We start from the raw sequence: 14645 nt of genomic DNA on the forward strand, positions 1-14645 counted from the left end.
ACAGACAGAGTGACAGCCTGCAAGCCCTAGGTTAGGTAGATAAATAATTCTGTATGGTCATGGCCTATGAAGTCTCTTTAACGCCTGTTGCGGGAGCCCTGGAGGTGTGCCCCTTGTTGGGACTCCTCAGCTTCCTTTTTTGCTTTTTAGAGACAAATACCAACTGCATACTGCATCTAGTAGAGCAACTAAAGAAGCATTTTATAGCACACACATTCTGTAGTAAATCTGGTGGTAAATCATATTAGCTAACTTGCTGCGAGTAGATTTGACTTGCTTGTAGGGGTGCATCAGCTCACTGTTTTTCTGCTTATTGAATTTCTTTTTCAGATTTTCATCCTGAGCGAATTTATAGCCATGCCTGGGGTGGTTGCACAAACGATGTTTTAGACATGTAAATCTGACTAATAACGCACCCACCCATGGCTGGCAACCAAGCACAGCACAGATCCTGACACCAAGAGATGATCTAATCCCTGGAGGTATCTCTGACCTGAAGGAAAGCAGGGAGGGAAGAGAAGCGTGGCTTCTCCAGTGGGTGGCACTTAACTTAGGACTTGCTCATCCAGCAAAGCACTGGGAGAAGTGTGGGCCTTTCCATAGCCATGTCTGGTTTGTGAAACACCTCCTGTACCATGCCTGCCTGCAGTGCTAACAAGCCATGAGATGATTCCTCAGTCTGGCACTGCACTTCCTGGATTTCCAGAGACATCTTGATTTTGCATAAATCCATTCAGGTTTATAGATGGGCCAGTTAAGAAGCTAAAATTTTATTTTTCCCCAAAATGACTTTTTCCTGATGATCAGGAATGACTATCTGCAGGGCAGAACCAGTAATTTGCTTAGGCAGATACCTCCTCCACTGTAGGAACTGTCCTCAGCATCACCAATGCTATGGCAAAGTGATGTCTGTGAAAGCAAAACTTTGCCAACAGGTGACCAAGCACAATGTATGTGCAAATCAGGAATATCTTCATGAAAGTCAGTAGAGTTAAAAATCTCAGGCCTCTGTTAAATTGCATCGGCTTGTCCACCCTCTCAGATCAGCATACAAACTAAGAGAGAAGAAATATAATTTCTGGTTCAGTTTCTGGTGTTGGTTTTCAGATATGACTAATATTAATGTAGAAAGATGGAACAATCTGAAAGAAAGGACACACAAGAATACCAGCCTTTTGGAAAAAGTCCTTCACTGTCTCCATCATCGATGTCTTGTGATATGAGGTCAGTATACAAGAAGGCAATTCTGGAACCCTCATTTCTCCAGAAGTCATTTGAGGCAGTTTTGGGTCCTTTTTAAAATCCTGCAAGACTTTTGCCTTCACTAAGCATCATAACTGAAGCTGGATTGCAGTGGGCAAAACAACACCACTTTATTTGTTCATGGATTGAAGCTGTGGTATCGTGTGTTACCTTCTAGGAAACTGCATAGCTGCATAAACTTGGCCATAGGTACAATGAACTTTACTTCCCTAGCTATTTCCCTCCTTTTCTTGGTTTTCCCTTCGTGCACATTTCTTCTTTGGTTTACCCTCTGAGTAGCAGGCAGTGATGCTGGGTGGGAAGCTGTCCCAGGGGTTTGGGATAGGAGAGCTCGTGTGCCACCTTTCCCTCCCTCCAGGACTGCTGCTGGCATTCCCTTCAGTGCCGATCCCAACCTGCTGGCTGGGGTTTGGCGGGGAGAGGCTTCTGCTACGCCCTGTTCTTGGCAGGTACGCTCTCCTTTGGGGCAGTGCCTCTGGCTGTGCTAACAAAGCCCTGTTTCCTGTCAGCAGGCAACGCCAGCCGCCGCTTTGCCTGCCTCCTCTGCAGTAATGCACAGAGGAAAAAGGCTCCCCAGTTTATTTGGCTCCCTTGTGTCCTTTATAGATGCTGTGACACTAAGCCAGACCTCATTTACATGTAACTCACTGCACTTGTTCTTTTAAATTTTAAAGGCACACAGCTGTTTGTAAAATGGCTTAACAGGTACCTACAGCATATAATTAGCATTGCATGGGCTCCTCATCTGGGCTAGTACAAACAAGCACAACTTCTCGATACTGACACCAGGCGCAGGCTCTCTGAAGAAGAAAGCATCTGTATGTCAGAGGCAAAGTGGGTAGAGGCAAGCCCTTGTTGTTGCCATGGGGCTAACACAGACCCCCCTCAGATCTGAGTGCTCCTGAGAATGCCCCATTTTCCTTGCAGACATGCTCCTAGACAGAACCTCAGAGTTTTTACACTGGCCCAGGTTTTCCAGCCAGTGGGAAGCCCTGCTCAGTAGCTGATCCTTGCCTGACCTGACATAAATCTGGAAACCTGCACTGTTTCTACAGCACATGCAAAGATTAGCTACCCAGTATGTACACAGCCAGCCTGAAAGTCCTGTGGATTTCAGTCAGTGTTGCTCTGCTTGTGTGAGTATCTATAGTATAATATGTCTGAAGTGTTCCAGTTTCTAGGTTTCCTCTGCTCATTCATGTTATTCAACAGAATTGAGCATGCACACTAAGCCAAACATGTCCCAGAGCTTCCAGATCTGTTGAACATCGACATTTTGTTCAGAGAATGTGCAGTCAGTCTGAACACTTCCTGAAATGTTGGGTTTGTAACACATGGTCTGCAGAGCTCATTCACACATATTTCCATCTGGGAAATCTCAGAGAAAGTGTTACAGCAGTCTCAGGGTTAAATTAATGTAGTTTTTTATCTTTAAGGACATCTCAACCAGCAGTCATAGTTTTATCCTCTGCAAATAAATTCTAAAGTTATGCTTGGCTAACCTTAATTATTTGTCAATTTAATGTTTGCTTTCTCTTCTCTTCAGAGCAACTGTTGTGAGCATGTTCTCATGACTCAGGAGTACAACCAAGCACCCAGAGGTAAATGATTTTCTGTTTTTCTTCATCAGTCACTTCGTATCTATCCATTTTTTTTTCTCTTGAATTTACTGGTCTCATTTAAAGGCTGTGTACCATTATAGCAATGGCCAGTCAGGTGAAATGCTAATAGACGTGGAGAGTTGATTCTGGCTTAAAGAGGGAGTCACTTGTGAAGCCAAGTTTGGGTGGTGACCACAAGTAGTGTGGTACCATCACCACAACCAGCACAGGGAAGCCCACTGCTGCACCCTACATGTGGGCGTGAGGACACTGGTCTGTTTCCAGTGTTAAACACAACATGGGTGAATTCAAGGGTGTGTGTCATGTCACACAGCTCTGAGCTGAGTGTGAATCAGATCATATTGCAGTGAGAGAAAAAGCTGCTGTGGATGCCCTTGAGAAGCAGGTGCTGTGAGACCTGGGTGCAGATGCAGATTGGGGTGCAGCATGTGAGGAAATTTTGTTGCCCAAGGGCAAAGTGGAAAATCCCGAGATTTCCTAGGGCTAGGCAGAATGCCCTGTCTGAGTGTCTGTGTGTTTATGGGTGCATAGGTGTACATGGGCTGCCATGGAGGGGGGAGCTGTGTGTGTGTGATGTGGGCAGGGGTCAGCCCTGCATGAGTATGGAGGCTGTGCAGCAAGGTGTGACACAAGGTGTGTCAAGGGAGATCCCCAAGGAATGTGGAATTTCTCCTTGCCAGAGGAGATGGGGATTCTTGCAGCAGGAAAGCCCCATGGAGCAGAACCTCATTGTCAGCGCTGGATGGAAGGGAAGGGAGTGGTCAGAGGGAGGTGGCACCCCCTCCCACATGTCAAAGGGAAATGGGAACCTTGCCTTTGCTTGCACTGTGTGTTTAGATTTCAGGCTTTGCAGGCAGGCACTGTTCTTTACTGTTTGTACAGTCCTTGGCCCAGTAAGTCCTAATCTTTGCCAGGGCACCCGGACACCTCTGCAGTATTGATGGGTAATACCAGACCCTGTAATATTAACTCTACAGCAACTCCTGGCTACACGGTCAGACAGACTCAGAGAAGAACAAGAAGATCAGGAGAGTAATTCTGTTCAAACATGATACAAGGGATGTGGATGCCCACTACTGAGTATCAGAATGGTGGAAAAAATTTATTTTCTGGAGGCACCTGAATGAAATTTGACCAGCGACTAAAACACAGTATAGAGATGTTTGTAAGATAAGGAGGGCACCTGCCAATTGGTTTCTCAGTGTCTGCACAATAGGAAGAGTGTTTAAAACACTGAAGTTTATATCTGGAATTATGAGAAAGGATAGCAATTTGGCTGAGGAGTGAAAATGGAAGATAAGAAGTCGAGGAGCCTAGTGGATCCAAAGCAGTCAGGGTAGCATCTCTTCCTCTGAACCATGGTTTTATAAAAATGTGTTGGTTTTGTACCTCTGAAATAACAGGTCAGTTAGATTCATGACATATTTGAAGGGAACTCTGGGCAGTGGGAACTCCAAGGCTTTACTTGCAATGGCCTTCAAGGAAAAGTAATTACACTTTGCTCAGTTTATGTATCAATATTTCACAGAATTAATGAGGTGCCTCTCTACTAAGCGTATAGGTACTCTGCCCTTAATATTAGCTCAGGGTAGAACTGATTGCTGCTCATCCCAAAAGTTCAAATTCCCCAATACTTTCAGAGGGTCTTTGTTTCTCTTCCAGCTAAGCCAAAGTGGTGTGAATTCAGAATTACAATAAACGAGACACTCCCTAGTGCTATTTTCACTTTTGAGATTAGATCTAGTTGCCCATTCCTTTGAAATTAAAGTAATCAATTTTTGTGTGTTGGTTGCATTCTGTGTTACTAACATGAGAAAATCAGTATCAGGACAGTCATTTCAGTGTTCTGCTTATTATGGCCTGATGCACTATGTTCTCTCATTGAGAGAATAGAGAGGTTTGGATTCTTAAGATGCTGATGATAGAGGGCTTTTGAGATAAAAGTGAAAAGCAGAGCAGAAAGCAGGGAAAATAAGGTGATTGAGGTCAGGTGCTGGCATTATTTGACATGTTTTCTTAAAGTAAGTTTTTGACCAGGAAGAGCATTGGGCATTGCTGATTGCTTTCATTCTGTTCTGGTCTTCATATCCACCCATCCATCTGTCTTACAGTTTATTTTGGATCTGCACACCTTTTTTAATCTGTTGGTGAGTTTAAGGTGTGCTCATTAAAAAGCCTAAAGATCCACTTAACGCCTCATGAAGGACAACTGCTAGCTTCAATCCACTGGAACCATCTGAAATGCCATTCCTCATCCTGGCCTCTTAGAGGAAGACTTTGGGATATTTTGTTGTCGTAGTCTTTAGAAATTTATCAGACAACAAGCAATGAATCACTGGCTTGCTGACTTTTCAGCTATATACCAGAAGTTCTCTATCTGGGCCCTTTTCCTTTTGATCTCACAATCTGGGTGTGAGACCTTGGTAGTCTCTTGTGATCTGTGATCTCCCTAGGGGTGGTGGGGGTGTTTGTGTTGTGTGTTCTCCTTTGCATTCTTTGTGTACATTTTATAAATCAGAGTTTTTGGGTTTTTTTTTTTTTTTTGTTTTGGTTTGCTTGGTTGTTTTTTTTGGTTTTTTGTTTTTTTGGGTTTTTTTTGGGGTTTGTTTGTTTGTTTGTTTGTTTTTTGTTTGTTTGGTTTTTTTGTTTTTGTTTTTGTTTTTTTGGGCTTTTTTTGTTTTTTAGGAGACAGGAGATGGAGAGTGCTTGGAATATAGCCTTAGACATGAATCTTGGGAGCTGCTCACTTGTCTCCTTTTTTGAAAAGATTCTGATCACATTTTCCTACATAATCTGCTCCCCAGCAGTGATAACATTCTAGGGTGCAACAGAGTGTCTTACAGCATTGATTACTCCTGTTAGCTTGGCTACTTAATTGTAGGAGGACAAACAATCCAACAAAAAATCTACACCTGAATTCAGACCTCCTTGTATGGAAAAACATCCTGGAATTCAAATTGCTCTTAAAAGCAATAAAGACATCACCATTGCATTGCACTGGCCCTTCTTTACATCCCTCCTATTAATCAGCTCTGTTTTTTCCTTATTCCATTTCATACACTCATTGGGCAATCTGATGGTTTGCTCTTGTTGTCTGGTTATCTTTGAAGGAAAGATAGTTCAGCTTTCATCTGAAGAAACTGGGTCCTATTTCTGTCTCCTTTTTCTACTGACATTCTTTAATATGCCTGGTGGTTGCCATTCTCTAATATAGTTTTTCTTCCTTTTTTAGTTGTCTCCTAGTATATTTGGTTCCTTTTGATGCAGATAATGATATGTACCAAAGTGCTTGGAGTTAGATCTTTCAACTAAACCACCTAAAACAAACACATGAAGAAACAATGCTTATCAGAGTCACAGTTGTTTTCAACTGAAAGAAGAAACTTCTGAAAATCAGCTTTTTGAATTTTATTATATTGTACCTACTTTCTGAAAAACATGGTTGGATCCCTTTCTTATGGGCTTGTGACAAGGAAGGAGATGTGTTTGAGACAGAAAAAGGAACATAAAATAAAGTCCAATACTTTATTTATTCTTCTCCCAAAGCCAAACTGTCAAAGAATATCCAAATGTGGAAATTTCATTTAAGATTTGAAAAGCATATTTTACCACATAAACTGCAGTTCTTGGCTTTTATCTGCACTTGTCTCAAATGAAAAGCCTTCTAGCACCTGGCAGTTGAATCATATGTCATTGGCAGGAGGCAGATGAGCAAAATTTTCCAGTAGTACAGCTGGGTACCTGGATGATCTTTCTTATCATTGGTCAGGTGTACTTTAGGTCTTGCTGTAAGGACCAACACCTGGGTGTAGAAATCATCACTGACTTCTGGTGTTTCAAGGGATGAATAGCAGTCTGGTCCCTCTCTGGCTCAGCTCCACTCTTTGGTGTTACCACTTCTGGGATAATGATGGTTTCGACCACCAGGTCCACACTATAAAATGGCAACCCAATCTAAATGCCTCCAGCCTCTCACCTCCAGGGTGGAGGGTGTTGGGATGCCACCAAGGAGCACCACAGACCAGAGTGGGCTGCATGATTTTCCTGGAAGAGCAGGTGGGAGACATGGAGATGGCTGCACCAAGTCAGTGGTGCCCTGTGCCTCTCTGTAAGCTTGGCCTTGTGCTGGTGGCTAAATAGACATGAGATGCACCCTGCCCAGCCCAGCAGCCCGTCAGTACCTCAACTCTGTGCCTGTATTGTCTGCTTGTGTGCAAACTTGTCAAATAAAGGTAGTGCTGGAGCATGGAGTTGCAGCAGGCACTGGGCTCTCCCCTGCAGAAATCACTTCAACGTGGTCAGCAGGGTCCTTTATTTCCATGTACTCATTGCCCACAGCTGTAGGATCTGGCACATGGGATGGGGTCAAGAGGAGGTTAGGTCAGGAGAAGGCTAATATTACAGATGGACAGGAATTAGTTGTCATCTACAATTAGATCTGAAGTTATGGGACATGATGAGTGTGATTGATTACTGAGCCAGCATGACAAAGTGAAAGAAGTAAGGAAAAAAATTACAGTAAGACTAGGAAGTCTTGCATTTGAGTGACTAGTTCTTGCTTCAGTTAAAAGTCCTTTTCAAAGCTGTAGTTGCTGGTGACACACTTCTTTGGTGGAAGAACAGAGCTTCCTGAAGAGTTTTGGTGAAATAAAGGACAGTAATTGGCATGACCTATCCACAGAAGGGAATTCTTCCCCTTCTATGAAGGAGTAACAGATGAAATGGAGAGGCAAAGCCTAGCTCTCTTCAGCCTGTGACATATTCACAAGCCAAAGCTATTGCTGCCCAAAGCACTTTGCAAAAGTCAAATCAGTACAGTGGTAACTTTCTTCTGTTTTGTGCAGAAAAAAATAAGTTCCTGTTTTGAATTAAAACAGAAGGCCAAGGTTTGAATGGATATATTTAAAAGAAACCCCCAAACCCACACAGTTACTCCTCTAAATTTGTTTCTTCTTTCAGGAGACTGAAACCTGGGTGTGAATTCCAGGGAAAGGTTTAAGCATATCAGGAGATTGTCAGCCATTGGTCTGACTTTAAAACAAGGTGCCGGAGGGCATATCTTAACTTGACATGTTGCATTGTTAATTTACAGTTTGGGTGTGGAGGGACCTGCCTTCCCTTCTTTGTAATCTATGCAGGTGTGCACAGGACTTCAAAGCCAGTTGCAGTGGAGCTTATGTCTGTGAGAAAGCCTCAGCTGAGCAAAAATGTACTGGGAGATGTGAAGCCCAGCTCCCTTGTGCAACTGCCTGTAAGTCAGTTTCTAAATGTGGATTTCTGCTGGATATTGTTTTTGCAGAGGGGGTTTAAGCCTTTTCTTTTTGTCCCTCCTGTTGCAGATTTTAGGTTTTATGCTACAGTGAGATTTTCAAATTATTTCCTAAAATGTGTCTGAAATTGCATTAGCACACTAGTCACTCTAGGACATTTTCTTCTGCTTCCAGATAATTTGTAAAATTCTCTGGATTTCTACCACTGTTTAAATTAGCAATATTTTGAGGCATCTCAGAAGAGTTTTAACCTAGAAAATGATCCCAGTCTTTTCACACTGAGAATTCACTATTGATTATTTGTAATGTGAAACTGGGCACTAAAAAGTTGTTCTACTGGTTTGGACCCTTCAACTAAACATCTTTAAACCTGGAATACCACAAATGCACAGAAAGAGCCTAGAGTATGTGGTGAAGCACAAGTGATCATGCTCTTCCAGACTCTGTGCAGTCATTATTTGCAGGAAATGAGCTCTTGGTAGTTTTGGCAGAAGCAGGGGTGGCAGTTTTGACAGCACAGGCATTAGTATAGAAAAGTTACAAGGAGATTAGGTGTGTCACTAAAACTGGACTTCACAAATTTTGCTGACTTATTTAATGGCTCCAGTACTTCATTGTTGCTTATTATTGTGATCACAATTGTAGAAAGAGTAATAAGATTGAACCCTTATGGTTCCGCTTTGTTTAGTGATTTCTTTTATAGCTTTCTCTGTCCATTTCATGTTTTCACTTATCAGGTTTTTTTCGACCTCCTGGAATGAAATTCACCGTTGCTACATAGGAAAGGGGATTTCAGCTGCAGATGTACAGCAGAGAACCTTCTTGTTTGCTTTTTTTTTTTTCTTTTGACATTTGGTTTTAGTCTGATGCAGAATGAGACTTGCACCTTTCAAGTCCTTTTGGAGAAATGCACTAAGACAGCAGTCTCTGCTGCCTAGGTAGGCTGGTACACTTTCATGCTCCATGCAGGTGAGGCACATGTGAAAATGGCCTGTGAAATGCTTACTGGCTCCAGCTGTTGCTGTGCCTGACTGCAGTTTTAGCTGGGAGTTGGCAGGATTTGCCAGCATTTTAAATAAAATGTTTGTAGCTGTAAGAGTAAAATTCTGAGTTTGTAAAACAATCGTTTTATATAACTTTATATTAGTTTTCTGCAATTCCTCTCAACTTCTAGCCACCAAAGACTAATTCTATACAGGATGGTCTGTGAATTTTTGTTTTGCTCATTTTGCAGAGGTCATAAAGCCTTGAAAATGCTATGCTAGTGTTTGGAGTCCACTTTTGGGACAGTAAATGGCCAGACTGAACTTCTGGCTTTATCACATTAAAATATTTTTCCTTATTTAAGGAAGGAACTAAACCCTATGATATATGTATCCCAGGTGAATATTCAATGTACCAAGCTATTAAGTGTCCCCAGTATGAGTAGTTATATTTTGAATTAAATATTCATTACTCCAGAAAGAGAGAGGAGTTACTCTCCCACCAGCATTCAAACATAAAATGTCCCTGAAGCCTCTGCTGTTAATATTCTTCTCATTACTCAGGAATGGGACAGAAGAACAGATTCCTTGATCTACCCAGTAGGCCTTACTTTTGTAAAAATGAGTTTCTTCCTGTCTTTGAAACTCTGAAGAGTTTACAGGCATCATATCCTGCTAAATAGATTTACGAAAGTAATTTCTGTGAGAGCTTTGGTCGCTGACCAGTTTCTCACGGAATTTTATGGAAGTCTTGAAAGTCATAAGCAGAGTTTTTAGTGGAAATTCAGCAGGGAAAACAGCAGCTGAAATGACAACCTTAAGAACATGCAGGTGATGTCACTGAAGTGGTCTGGAAAAAGAAAAAACTGCTTAGAAAGACAGGCAAAATAAAAATAAATTGTGGCTTAGGCTCTATAGCCTGGTGTTTTGGGGGAGTTCAAGTTATCATAAGACCCTGCATTAAATGGTGCAGGCATCCTGGATGGAACAGATGGCAGCTGGTGGCCAAGGACATGTGTGTACAGCCCACCTGGGAAGGTGCTCAGGCTCTAGTTGTGCTTGTTCTTATCTCTTACATTCTGCTGCTGGTGTCAGATGAACACAACTTGTCTCATTTTACAGCTGTAAATAACCCAGTGCAAAGAATGGTATGACCTTTATAAAAGAAAATACTTGTGAGTCCCTAATTTTTTTAGCTTCAGAAGAATTAATTCAGAACCAAAATTAAAAAGATGAGAAGGGGAATTAAGAGGAATATCTGGAAGGAAATATATAGAGAGAATGTGGAGAGAGAAACTAAGAGAAAAAAGAAGAAAAAGGAAATTTATTTTAGTAACTACAGCAGGTCTTTTGCTCCCCAAATGTTAGCCATTTATGTCAGAGCTGTAAAGCTTATAGCTTCTTTGTCCAATGGTTGCTAGTTGATTTCTAAATATGAGGACTAGGCAAAATATCACAATTGAAAATAAGACTGAATGTAAGCTTGAAGTTACCACACTGAATAGCCCTGTGGCAAGCAGATGTAGTATTTTTCTTGAGTTTGTTGTTTAGAGGAAGAAAAAATATGTGTCTTTTTCTCTTGCACTCAGAGATGGTGACAAGAAAAGAGGTCCTGGCGGAGGCAGCAGAAAGCCTGCAAGGAAAGGTAACAAGAAAACTTGCAGAGTGAAGTTCACAAGACGTCCTTTTTGAATGAGATCCTGGGTTGAGGAGGGAGGCAGTTTGCTGCAATGTGATAGTGGCAGCAGAGCATTTTCATGCCTCTGAAGAGGGGTACCAAAGGACACAGATTTTTTGGATTTAGAAAGGGAATTTCAGTAAGAAAGTTGAGTGGAGATGAAGATGCAGATGGAGGACATTGGCAGAGGTGGCTAATGGTGACAGAGTACAGGGGCTGGACTACAGGAGTGTGTGGATTTGTCCTTGGGGACCTGCCCTTTAGCTCATTTCTGCTCTTTCCTGCAGTCTCAGCTGTTCCCAGGACACTGAGCATACATGGCCATAGCTGACTAGGGTAGCTCAGAAGATGAGGATCTTCCACTGGGTGCATTATTTATTTCTTTGCTCACCAGCAGTTGCACATGAAAGGGAGTTAAAGTCCATCTCCCTCAGGAGACACCCCCATCTTTCTTTGAAATTCCCTGGTGTGAACTGTACTTTGAGGTTACCTGCCCATTTGCTGCCCTCTCCCAGCAGCTCTTGGCTCTGTGTGTCTAGGCCACTGCTGAGGAACCTCTCAGCTAGGATCGACCCAGGCACATCTTGTATTTAAAAATAACTTACAGATGTTCAAGCCCATGAGATTTTCTGAAAAAATTTGCGGACAAAAATCAGCAGTGAATTATGCCAATGCATGGAATAGTATTAAAGGTTTAGGCACCGTTTTCTCACTGCGAACCTTCGAAGTTGATATGCTTTTAAAACATTTAACAAGACACTATTCCCTCTGTGACTAGTCTGTCTGTGGAATGTGTTTGCACAATGTGCAGAGCTATGTTAGATGGGAAACTTATTTTAGTACTCACTTTCCTTTGTGTGACCCCTTTGACCATTTGGGAATTGACCACGTGTAAAGATAGGAAATGCAAGTTGAAGTGCTTTAGGGGAGCAGCCAAACTTGAGATCTCTCTCTTTCCAGGCTTCCCTCATGTCTGTGGGTCAATGGGACCAATTGGAAATTGTGGTGATCAGCTTTGCTGGTTTTTTTCATGGTTACAGAATGTGGGATATTTTGGTTATGGGTGCAAACAAATTCTGGAGGAACAGAATCTTCCATCAGAGGCAGTTAGGTCTTAGGGAAAAAAAAAAACCCAAGCATCAAAACAAAAAAACCCCAACTCACCCAAATAATAGGATTATTATGTGAAGTTAATTTTCTGTTGGAGAAAACAAAATAAACCTGTTTTTTTTATTTTATTTTATTTTTATGCACACAAGTCAAAATTATCAGAATTTGCAGCAAATAGTCCTGAATTAAGAACCCAAAATCAGAATTAGGGACCTTAGAGTTTTGTCTGATGGGAATCTACAATCAAAAACAAAAACAAACCCCAAAAACCCCCCCATAAACAAAACAAAACAAAACAAAACAAAAACCAAAAACCAAACCAAACCAAAACAAAAAAAATACCCCACAACAAAAACACACCATAAATGGACAATGGCAGGGACTATCCTGTTTCTGAGCCAGGGAGGCTTTCTTTTCCTCTTTACCTCTACTGGATTTGTTGGTCTTACTGGTCTTCAAGCATCCTCTTAAAATGGTGGGGTCAAACAGAAGTGCTTTCAGAGGGTACACAGTCTTGACCACTGTCCTCTCACTGCAGCTCTGGTCCTCACTGTCTGATTGAACTCAATCTAATTTTAAATCTCGTTATTAACACACCCTATTTTATTGTATTTGGTTCCCAAGGGCCTGGTACCTCCACTTGGAGCTTGGATGCTGCAGGGTCCTCCTGGTGCTGGCAGTTTTCACCCAGCTATAGCTGGTAGCATGCTTACAGAGCTGGCAGAATTATTGTGGCACTTAGTTATTGGCTCTGCCTCTAATTCCCTTCTGAGAGCTGGTCCTTGACTTGGATTCAGGCCACAGCCCAATACAAGTGGGAATGAAAAATAATAGATTTCTCTTAAGGGAATGCTTCCTTCCAGCAGGACAGACAAGCTTAACTCCCCCTGCACCCAACACTTAATAACTTAAGAGGAATTTGGGACTTGCCATCTAGTCCCAGCTCATGGGATTTTTTTCAAAAGGTTTTAGAATTTATTATTCTCTAGCTTTCCTCCTACACCTCTTCCAGTTATCCTAGAGTTCTCTGTTGCTAGTAACTGTGAAGTCATGGTTAATCAAAAATGTGATTTTTTTTTTTTTTTTTACCATGTTGGAAAACTGTGAAAATTGTTTTTTTCTCATAGCAGGGGACTAAATGGGCTCCTTGGCATCTCTGCAAGGTGCCTCCTTTGCCAAGGTGGCTGCAGGCATACACTCAACCAAGGATGCTGCAGCTTCCTCCAGCCAGGGCTGTGCAGCCAAGGAGAAGGTAGACTCATCATGGACTGGATGTGGTGACTTTACTGAAGGCCCAGGAGAAACCCTGGACTGTGGCAGTCTAAGTACCTGTCTACCAAGCACCTGTCCACTAGCCAGCCAAAACCCACTTTCAAAAGAAGTTTTCCTTATGGAATTCTGCACTCTGTTGATAATGACATATTGTTGTGATAACAGCAATAAAAAATTCACATCACAACATCAACTCATAAAACTTATTCAAACTGAAAAATAAAAGCAGTGCTGAATGGTTATTTAAAATGCAGCAAATAGAAAGGCATACATAGTTCTTATTATCCAAATGCTTCATCAAATAAAGAAAAAAATATTTGCGTGGTAATGCTTCGTGGTTTTATTCCCCTGCTACAAGGTCAGGATCTGAAGTTCTCCACAAGATTTTTAGTAGTAATAATTACTATTATAACATATTAATAATATTTAATAATATAATAGCATTATGGTTTGCAGGCAAAGATTTTGCATACTATGCAGTTGTGCAGTCTCCAGGAAGGACATAGACATATGATACAGAGAAGTACTGCATGTTTGCTTGTTTGGGAAATATCCTGAACAGGAAACCCTGAGTGACAGGGATTTTTTTTTGTTTGTTTGCTTGTTTAAATTCCACGGGGTGGGGGCAGGGGAGAAGTTTTTTGTTGGGTTTGGTTGGTTGGTTGGTTTTGGGGTTTGGTTTTTTTGTGTGTGGTTTTTTTGTTTTGTTTTGTTGGGGTTTTTTGTTTGGTTTGGTTTGTTGTTTTGAGGGTTTTTATTTTGAAACAGATCTTTACTTGAAAATGCATTAAGAAAAAGCAAGAGGAGTCAAAAATGCAGCTAGGACACACATCATGCATCATTACATGTCTGTCATGCATCATTACACTAGAAATACAGCAGAGCCATGGCTCTTTACCTGCAAGAGACAAATTAGCTGTTCTAGGGAAATAAGAGGCGGGGGGAAAATGGAAACAGGCTCAAGATATTTTAATACCACGTCTGGTTCCAGTTCTGCTACGGTTACCACCAAGTGCATAATTAATTGAACCTAGAGCTAGCAGCTTGTTTGGGCGGCAGCAGGGCTTTGGCAGTCCCCAGGGCAGCCTCCCAGAGTCCCAAAAAGCTATTCAAGGGGAAAAAAAAAAAAAAAAAAAAAAAAAAAGCTTTGCCCTTTTGCGCCTGGAATCCGGATGTCTGGCAGAGGGGGCAGGGGCGGAAGGGAGTTGGAGCTCTGCATTGTCCTTCTGCTCCCGTTGCTAACACACCCCTATATCCTTCTGCTGTGCAGATCCCTTTCAGCTGCCTGGTTTTAGCACCTTTGGCTACAGGAATAGCTGAACTCTTTCCCACGTTCACTCTCTACCACTGCAACTGAAGAAATCTCATGCTCACAGGACTTTCTAAAATAGATAGATAGTCTTGATACTGATTTTGATTTTAAAGGTCTTGCTGGTTTAGACTATTT

General features: G+C 41.8%; 1 long non-coding RNA gene across 1 annotated transcript; it reads left to right on the forward strand.

Annotated features, from left to right (window-relative positions):
* The first annotated feature begins 7994 nt into the window (after positions 1–7994).
* On the forward strand, positions 7995–13569 carry LOC136360131 (uncharacterized). Its single transcript, XR_010743422.1, has 3 exons — positions 7995–8136; positions 10728–10783; positions 13054–13569. It is a non-coding gene; the product is annotated as an uncharacterized lncRNA (long non-coding RNA).
* The last annotated feature ends 1076 nt before the right edge of the window (positions 13570–14645 follow it).

Source organism: Sylvia atricapilla, chromosome 4, assembly GCF_009819655.1.
Source record: "Sylvia atricapilla isolate bSylAtr1 chromosome 4, bSylAtr1.pri, whole genome shotgun sequence".
Taxonomy (NCBI): domain Eukaryota; kingdom Metazoa; phylum Chordata; class Aves; order Passeriformes; family Sylviidae; genus Sylvia; species Sylvia atricapilla.